This window comes from Podarcis bocagei (genome assembly GCF_964188305.1).
Source record: "Podarcis bocagei genome assembly, chromosome: 13".
NCBI lineage: Eukaryota > Metazoa > Chordata > Lepidosauria > Squamata > Lacertidae > Podarcis > Podarcis bocagei.
The window spans coordinates 43,301,591-43,312,041 of record NC_138138.1 but is presented as its reverse complement, the minus strand read 5'-3'; positions in this window follow the sequence as shown (position 1 = coordinate 43,312,041).

Genomic DNA, 10,451 nt, shown 5'->3' with positions numbered 1-10,451 from the left:
TCTGTTATTTCTCCTTGTTGAGATTGGTTTGCTTGCTTGTTTGCTTCTTTATTTAATTTTTTTAAAAAAACCTTCACCATCCTTCCAAGGCTGGATCTAAACACATCAAAGAAGTGTTTCAGTTAAACGCATTGTAAACTTTGTATGAATAATCGGGTTGGCAAAAATTGAACTCCACAGCGGCATCTGGTGTCACCAGTGTTATAATGAATACAGTACACAACACATACTGTATAAAGCACTTTTTTTTTGCCAATGTGGCTGAGTTCCAAGCCTGCTTTACTCAAACCTCTGCTGTTGCTTAAAGCAACAGTGTTTGTCTCAGTGTCCATCCAATCGCTTTCCTCAAACTTATGCCCTTGTTTGAGTACAGGAAGAAGGTAGACACTGAAAGGGAAAATGAAGACTGTTTTAAATTTCTCCACTGCCTCATATTCCATTGTATCGTCCCACAATATATTTCACTCCAGATACCACATATTCTATTCAAAGTGAAGTTCCAGGTTCACAGTATTAATTTAGGAGAGCTATTTTGTTGACAAGCAAACACCCATATATGTATGACATCCATCAACTGAATTTAACCTTCTCTAACTGAACAAGCTACCGTAACCAATATTTGCAGAGCATAATTCTTTCTGAGATGGAAAATGCAAGATCCCTTTTCATATACAGTGGTACCTTGGTTCTCAAACGCCTTGGATCCCAAACGCTGAAAACCCAGAAGTAAGTGTTCTGGTTTTCAAATGTTTTTTGGAAGCCAAATGTCCAATGCGGCTGTCAGTTATTGTTTCCGGGGCACCTGCACCAGTCAGAAGCTGCACTTGGGTTTTCAAACATTTCAGAAGTCAAACGGACTTCCAGAACAGATTAAGTTTGGCGCCTTTGTTTTTGCTATTTATTTTTGTGGCTTTTTCAGTTAATTTGTTTTTGTGACTGTGTGGAACCCAGTTTGGCTACTGATTGATTGATTATGTGACTGCGGAAATGGATAAAAGCCCCCCCATCCAAACAATGACTATCATCAGTGCAGGTAAGAATTTTTTTTAATTTTGGATTTGAAGAAGAAGAAGAGTTTGGATTTGATATCCCGCCTTTCACTCCCTTTAAGGAGTCTCAAAGCGGCTAACATTCTCCTTTCCCTTCCTCCCCCACAACAAACACTCTGTGAGGTGAGTGGGGCTGAGAGACTTCAAGGAAGTGTGACTGGCCCAAGGTCACCCAGCAGCTGCATGTGGAGGAGCGGAGACGCGAACCCGGTTCCCCAGATTAGGAGTCTACCGCTCTTAACCACTACACCACACTGGATATTTTTTAAATATCATCTACAATACTGTCTTATTTATTTAATAGTGCAGTACATTGATTATTGCTTTCATTTTATGGATTAATGGTCTTGTTAGATAGTAAAATTCATGTTAAATTGCTGTTTCAAAGGTTGTTTTTAAGTCTGGAATGGATTAATCCATTTTGTATTACTTTCTATGAGAAAGTTTTGGAACCCTTGGATTTTGGAGCAGACTTCCAGAATGGATTAAGTTTGAGAACCAAGGTACCACTGTAGACAGATGCAAGACTGACTCCCCTTTGATTTGCTTGATTCCAGTTATACAATGCTTGCTAGAAACTTTCTGAGCCACAGGCAAGCCAATAAGAGAGGTGCTTTGCTATGCTGTTGCTTCTATAGGATGGTTAAGCATACATTTATTAAGAAGTCTATGGTGGGACGTGGGTGGCGCTGTGGGTTAAACCACAGAGCCTAGGACTTGCCAATCAGAAGGTCAGCGGTTCGAATCCCCGCGACGGGGTGAGCTCCTGTTGCTCGGTCCCAGCTCCTGCCCACCTAGCAGTTTGAAAGCACGTCAAACTGCAAGTAGAGAAATAGGTACCGCTCTGGCGGGAAGGTAAACGGCGTTTCCGTGCGCTGCTCTGGTTCGCCAGAAGCGGCTTAGTCCTGCTGGCCACATGACCCGGAAGCTGTACGCCGGCTCCCTCGGCCAATAAAGCGAGATGAGCGCTGCAACCCCAGAGTCGGCCACGACTGGACCTAATGGTCAGGGGTCCCTTTACCTTTACCTATAGGAAATGGTTAGCTATTGTGAGAACACTTTATTGTTTACATGCCTGTATAAAAGGGGTTCGGAAAACCCCAACTTGGGATGAAGCTCTGAACAAGCTTTTCTGGCGGCTTGTCTCACTGTCACCTTTCTCGTCTGCAGCTTGATATTAAAATCTGATTCTATGTCCGTTTGAAAGACGCGCTTCCTGGTCTCTCATCATTGCTGGGACAAAGTGACTTGGCTGTGCCCGGACCTCAGGTGGACTTTTGCCCACATCACTTCTAACACCTGGCTGCCCTATCACATCCATGCCACTGAGCCCAGCCCCTTGCCTGCCCTCCGTTTGGCCGCCATGGCACACGGCTATTGGCTTGGCACATCTGGCACCACTGGCTCCGTCCCAATGCAATTCCAGCTCAGGGACACTGTGGACGCAATTAAATGACAGGGCAGTTTGTTTGCTCTTGTGAAAGGCATTTCCCTCCCTTTAATGTTAATGTCTTCTTTTGTAAAACAAATTGCCCACCCCTATCTTGATCCACTATCTTTGTTGACTTAGGTTTCCTCAGTTTAGCAAGCAAGATATTATATAAGGCTGAATAAATAACACGAGAGCACAATCTCGCTGGCAGTGTGCTACATGATAAGGGGGTCGTCGAACTTTTCCTGAAAATGCAGATTGGGATCATGTTGTCTTAACTTTCTCTTGGCTAAATCGGAATATGCGTTCTCCCCATAATCACCCCATGTTGCTTCCACAAGCTCCAGCTCTATTAAAATGTTAGATGTGAGGTCAATCTTTGGCCGACCTGGTTCCCCTTCATAATGTAGGTATGTTATGGGTGCAACCTAGAATTATGGCCTGGCCAGTAGCACTGTTTCAGTTAACAAATGTCTTGGTGTCACAGAAAATTTGCAAACCTAGCTGTGTATCTTGCTGCAGCAGAGTACAGAAGGACCTGAGATTTAATTTGGAAGGCTTTCAGGTGGTGTAAGATAGGAAAATACGTCCCACAGGACAGTAGACTTTAAAAATAAATGCCTAAGTGTAAAGGTAAAAAAGGTAAAAGACCCCTGGACAGTTAAGTCCAGTCAAAGGCAACAATGGGGTGTGGCACTTATCTCGCTTTTCAGGCTGAGGGAGCCAGCGTTTGTCCACACACAGCTTCCCGGGTCATGTGGCCAGCATGACTAAACCGGAGGACTGTGACGAGTGCCAGAGTGCATGGAAACGCCGTTTACCTTACCACCGCAGCGGTACCTATTTATCTATTTGTGCTGGTATGCGTTCGAACTGCTAGGTTGACAGAAGCTAGGACAGAGCAATGGGAGCTCACCCTGTTGTGGGGATTTGAACTGCTGACCTTCCAATCAGCAAGCCCAAGAGGCTCAGTGGTTTAAACTACAGTGCCTCAGGGTAGGGAGTGTAATGGTGTAAAAGTGACCCTTGATAATATGAATGCATGCTATACTTCACTGTCAAAAGCACTTGTTCAAGTAAGAAGGGTTGATGTGCTGCATTCAGTTCGGAAAAGAAAAGCAGATGGTTTAAAGGTGGGCAGAAGGATGGATAGAAAAAACATATGTTGATGCCTGTCCTGCATCCTCCTTTGAAACAGCAGCAGAGTCCAGAATCTGCCATTTAAATTCCCCAGAATGCCTCTGAGTTACGCTATTCTGGGAGCAGCATTGTGGGAAATATCAGGCCCTGCCTCCAAGGAAACAGGACGGCATCCACAGCAGCCTGCCAGAGGGCAACTTGCCAAGGGCCTCGTCGCGCCTGGAGCTGGACACTCCTGGAGAAGTCTTTCTAAGATATTTTGCTGGAGAGAGGCTTCTTCGTGCAAAGTGTGTCTCCCATTGACCTGCCATGGCCCATTAATTAGCAAACAGTTGGAGGAAACTCACACACACACACACCTGCCTGAGGACCACATTCCTGTGTCAGCAACCAGCCAGAGGCAAAGTGTGCAGAGCAATAGATGTGACCTGTACCTTTGTACAGTAGGTTACGTTTCTGCCTTGCAAAAGACGGAGATTTCTGTACACACCTGTCTCCTCCTCCCAGGCAAACAAAAGGCATTACTACAGTTCAGGTGGGTTAAAGCACCCAGGGGAATGTGGGATGGGGTTGTGGTCTAGGGAGAGTCCTGAAGGCTACACAGAGACATCTGGAGGGTCCATGTTTTCTATGGGTCTGAGGTTCTCCCCACCCCCTGAATGAGCAGATTGCCCCTTTTCATATGTGTATCCAAAAGCTGTGTAGAAACCATGAAGCATCCTTAAAGCCATATTGTGATCCATATATTCCAACTTCCTGTTTTCCAAGTTTCCATTGCTCCTCTTTTTCACACATCTTTGGTGTTTTCTTTTGGAAGGGAAACCTTGTTAAAATTATCAGTGTGGAGAACTAGAGTTGCTCTTCCTCAGGGTTCACAGGCTGTCCAGGAAGTTAAATCCCAGAGCAGGGAGTGTGGGAGAGGGAAATGTATCATGGCTTCAAATTCCTATGGACGTAATGCACATGCAGACGCCTGCCTTCTCATACATTGAGGTCTGCTGTGAACTGTTGACAATAACCCTTTCCCAAACAATGATGTTTGACTAATGTGCATGTAGTCAAGGGAACAAACGGCAACACCCTCTGGGCTTTTAAATCCACAAGCGATAATAAAGGTCTGTTGCACAAGAGCAGTAGCCATGAAACGGGAACCAGAAATGAGAGACACCGAGAGGGGGAAAGTGGTGGTTCGAAAGAGAGATTTTAGTAAAGCAGGGATGGAGGAAACTGAGAGGAAAATTGGCTATTAGTCCCTGGGCCATAGATGATGACAAAGTAAGCATAGATGCTCTCACAATGAACAGCATGAACAGACAATTCAGAGATGAGAGGACCCCAATGGCAACTGCTCTTTCAACTGAACCAATGGAGCAGGTGGAGTGGGCTGTCTTGCCTCAGCTCTCCCTCTGCTGGATCTTCTCAATTATGGATCTTCTCAATTTTCTGCCCCCTTGGCTCGGCACCCTGTGCGGTGGAACTGGCCACCCTCAATCTGGTGCTGTGTGATGATGGACAAAATGGCTGTGATCCTATATGTCCATTGGTTCCAAGCTTCTCAAGTCACCATGCGGGGGCACTGTGCCCCACGGTTTGAGAACTGGCTCTAAAATAAGAAACAGCCCCAATAAGGTTTGAGTGGGCAATCCTGTGCAGGAAAAGGCCCAAAACATTTTGCTGCCTGAGGCAAAGGACAAATGGTGCGCACACCCACCCATTCCACCCACAGAAGCCAACAGAACTGGCAGGTGCACCTCACTGGAACACAGCCAATGGGAACAGCATTCCCCACCACATCAGGGTAGTGTAAGGAGACACAAGCAGACTGCGTGGCACACACAGCTCAGTCCTCCAATAGCTCTCCGCTCTTTGCCACCCAACATCCCATCTGCAAGGAGCTCAAGGTGCTGTTCCTGATTCTCCTGCTCCTCATTTAATCTTCACAGACTCAAGCAGTGGCGTAGCGTGGGGGGTGCAGGGGGGGCCGGCCGCACCGGGCGCAACATCTGGGGGTTAGGGTTAGGGGGCGCAAATCCACGGGTTAGGGGGCGCAAATCCACGGGTTAGGGGGCGCAAATCCAAGGGTTAGGGGGCGCAAATTACTTGCCTTGCCCCGGGTGCTGACAACCCACGCTACGCCACTGGACTCAAGGTCATACAGTGAGCTTCATGACAGAACCCTGATCTTCAGGTCCTCATCTGACACTCTAAACATCACACTGGCTCTCCATGCTGTTATAATAAACATACAGTAATAGCCATGCAGTTGACAGGCACAGATGCCTGTCTACTTTTTTGCCACCCTGGTGGACATGTGCAAGAAGGTGGCTAAAGAGCACGTGTTTGACCTGAGATTTTTCTCTCTCTATCCAAGATTTAGCTCAGGCTTTAGTTCCACTGGGAGAAAAAACAGGGCAGTTCCAGCTCTGGCTACCAGGTTTTAATCAGGTCGTTGACAAAAAAGAGGGTATTAGGGGATGGTGTAGGTTTTGCAAACTCAGTGCAGGTTGAAAGGGCTGAGCCTGTTTAGCCTGGAGAAAATTAAGAGATGTTGGCAGCTGCCTCCAAACATCTGAAGATGGAGCAGACTTGTTCTCTGTTGCTCTAGTGGTCAGAACTAGAATAAATAGGTAGAAATCGCAGAGATTTGGGCCAAAGTTTTATGGGAAACTTATTAACTGTAAGGGCTCTTCTACGGTGAAGCAGATTGCCTCGGCAGGTGGCTGTGGACTACAACTTCCATCATCCCTCACTGCTAGCTGCACTGGTTAGGGCTGATGGGAGTTGGAGTCCAATAGACTGTGCGCTGTTAACCCCTTTCAAGGACCTGAAATGAAGGGTTCTCGCCTTGATCTCGTCTCCCATCTGCGGGAGAATTATTGCACGTGTGAATCTGGGACCTCCGGGGGCCCTGCCTCCTCCTACTAGCGTTGCGGAGCATTTGCTTAGCGTAGCGCACTGGGAGCTGCGAAGAAGAGGAGCAAAGGAAATAGCCAGAGGCGGGCTTACAATCTCTCCCCCCCCCCCAGTTCAGAGGGTGGCGATGGGCTCCACGTGGGTTCTCTGTCTCCCCGCTTCCGTGTCTTTGCCCTGATCCAAGTTTGCAGCTGCAGAAACTCAAGACTGCGAGATGATGATGATGGTGATGATGAGAGGAAGAACCGGGGGCGGGGATTGGAGGGGGAAAGGCGGGGGGGGGGAGAGAGAAACTCCGGAGAGATTTAAACTGCAGCGCCTCCTCCTCTTTGATTATAGGCAACGAGAAAGAGGCAGAGAATCTAGAGATAGAAAAAAGGCAGCCAGCTCTCGACTTCTGGTTTTCATCCGACCACCTCTATATGCGGAAGGAACTCAAGCATAGGCATTTTAATAACAAATTTTAAAAAGCATTGCTTCTCTTTAAGAGCCTTGCTGGATCAGACCCAGCACCACATTCTTATCCCACAGAAGCCAACAGAACTGGCAGGTGCACCTCACTGGAACACAGCCAATGGGACAGCATTCCCCACCACATCAGGGTAGTGTAAGGAGACGCAAGCAGACTGCGTGACACACACAGCTCAGTCCTCCAATAGCTCTCCGCTGTTTGCCACCCAACAGCATCTGCCACCTGAGGTAGAGCCAGCCCCAGTCCTGTTGCCCAGCTTTGTCCCACTATACCCATCAATCCTCTTAGATTGCATACACACTATACATTTAAACCACATTTAAAGTACATGACTCACTCTTCCCAATAATCCTGGGTACTATAGTTTACCCTCACAAAGAGCAGCACTCTTAACCACAGTTCCTAGGACTCTTTGCAGAAAGTCATGTGCTTTAAATGTATGATGTGTATACAGACTTGCATTCCCAAGATGTTATTTGCCTTCTCTCTCTCTCACCATCTCTCATTCCTTTCATGCCACTGTCCCGGGCCTTCTTCACCCCAGTTTGGCCTTCCGTGCAATTCCTGTTGCCCCCCCTACCTTTTTCTCGAGGCGCCTCTATGTCTCCTTGTCTGGAGAGAGCAGACATTTCTATATCACACAAAGCAGAGTCATCTTGGGTGGGTTTCTCAGCTTCCCAAAGGGAAAGCCCAGTTCTCTGACCCATGGTGTAGGGAGGCTGGAGGATCTCTGACCAAAGGAGGACCTTCAGAGACTATAGTGCAACAAAAAAGCATTTAGTATAGACTCATTGAGCAGGGCTATAAGGAAGTGGCAAGCACACAGGTTAGCAAATAGCTTCTGAGGGAAGGAACAGCCACTGTCATCCATGCTGGGCAGGATCAGTCATCCCATTCCAATATCCTGTCTATTCCAGGAACCAAACACCTGATGAAGCCACAAATTCTCATTACAAGACTGAATCACCTGACATGATTCTGCCAGCCTTTGATTTTGGAAGGGCATTTTTGGTCTAATATGGGCCCAGATGATCCCATCAGCCACCAATTTGTTTGAAGCCTTCAGGCTATCTTCTCATCTAATTACACGCAGCAAAGTACAGTACAAAGAGGAAGGCAGAAACTGAATGCACGTGGAACAGGCCTTGTCCGGGGCAGTAGGAGGGTTAACTTTTCATTGTGCTGTCAGAAGTTCATGATGCGTTTAAACTAATTTGCTTCCCAGGAAACTGTTCCTAGTTATGAAGGGGGTGGGGACACACACAGCCTGTCGGATTGCCTCCTGTAATTCTCTACTCTGAACATAAAGGTAAAGGACCCCTGACAGTTAAGTCCAGTTGCAGACGACTTTGGGGTCTCAACTTGCTTTACAGGCCAAGGAAGCCAGTGTCTGTCTGCAGACAGTTTTTCTGGGTCATGTGGCCAGTATGACTAAGCCGCTTCTAGCGCAATGCAACACCGAAACCAGAGCAGTGCATGGAAACGCCGTTTACCTTCCTGCCGGAGTAGTGCCTATTTATCTACTTGCACTGGCATGCTTTTAACTGCTAGGTTGGCAGGAGATGGGACCGAGCAACAGGAGCTCACCCCGTCATGGGGATTCGAATTGCCGCCCTTCTGATCAGCAAGCCCAAGAGGCTCAGTGGTTTAGACCACAGCGCCACCCGTGTCCCTTATACTCTTGGACATACACAGAGGTAAAACAGAAAATAAGATCATGCATCGTTCTAGTCATCATGGACTCTCCATGCCTAAAGCTGAGCTAAGAGGTGACCCTTTCACTCCAACTGCTCTATTTGTAACTTTTATTTTTTAAGCACCTAGCATCCTAGGGCAGCTGAGGCCCAGTACCCTGGGCCTTTCAAATTGGACAGCCAAGACTCTGAGCATCCATTTAAATTTTCTATAATGCTCTGGATAGCACTATATCAAATGTTTCACCTGGCACTGAAAATACCATAAAGACAGGACCGTGAGGAGGAGGAGGAGGAGGAGGAGAAGAAGAAGAAGAAGAAGAAGAAGAAGAAGAAGAAGAAGAAGAAGAAGAGGAGGAGGAGTTTGGATTTGATATCCCGCTTTATCACTACCCGAAGGAGTCTCAAAGTGGCTAACAACCTCCTTTTCCTTCCTCCCCCACAACAAACACTCTGTGAGGTGAGTGGGGCTGAGAGACTTCAGAGAAGTGTGACTAGCCCAAGGTCACCCAGCAGGTGCATGTTATAAATGAGGGGTGGATAAAGACTCCAACACTGGACATCTGCCCAACTATAGCACGGGATATAGTTTGCATGGTCAAATTGACCAAAAGAGAGAGGGTACAGTCTTACAAAACTGAGTGTTTTTATCACATGCTGTGCAAGTAAATACAAATCCGCACTTTTTTTGGGAACATTGTGAAATTTTCATTAATGTGTTAAACTAATCAGTACTTGTAGTTTTAGTTATATTTTGTAGTATATAAAGTTAGTGAACCCCAAGCTTAGGCTCAGCTTGTATATATGTGTGTGTGTGTTTGTGTAAATAAAACTGTATTTCCCCCAAGTCCAGAAACCTCACAGGAAACAGAAACTAAGTATGAATAAGAGCCACAAACATCTCAGTGATTAGGCTGAACACGTTACAAATGAAAAGAGGGTTACTAGAAATGTTTCAGCTTTGAGTATCAAAATGGAAAAGGGACATGTACAAATTGGTTTTTTCGTATATACATTCCTAAGAGGATGGAGAAATATCTATCCATTTCAAGAAAACCAAGGCTGGAAGTTTTCTCAAGGTTCCAGCTTCCATGGGTGACTTGAAAATATTTGTATACACAAATTATCAGCGCTTTTGATCTTAATGAAATCTGAGTGGAAATTTTTAAGTGATGGAAGGTTTGGATGTGATAGAACAGAAGAGAAACAGGAGGAAAATAGCAACAGAAAGTTTGTTTGAAGTCTGAGGAATATGAAGTCCAAACTGTTGTTAACATCTATTATTCCTCCAGTTTGTATAATAAATAGTAATAATATTCTTATATGTATACCACGCATCCAACCAAATTGTCTGTACAGTTTACACAAACAATGAAATATGATTACTGAAAACCACAGCCAAGCACAATATAATAACTTGGACAGCAAAAAGAAAGTTCACACACACACAAACCACACACAAAACTAAAATCACCGTCTGGAAGACGATTCAAATTCCTGTTCTGCCATGAAGGTCGCTGGGTGACCTTGGAACAGTCAGTTAACCTAACGTACCTCACAGGATTGTCGTGAGGATAATAAAATGAGAGAGAGGAAGAACCATGAATGCCACCTTGATCTTCTTGGAGGAAAGCTGGGACATAAATGGAGGAGAGAGCTATCAATGGGTACTAGCAGGGCAGGCCCAAGATATTTGGGCACCTGAGGTGGACCCAAGCATGGAACAAGAGAAAAGATAGCTGAATAATAAT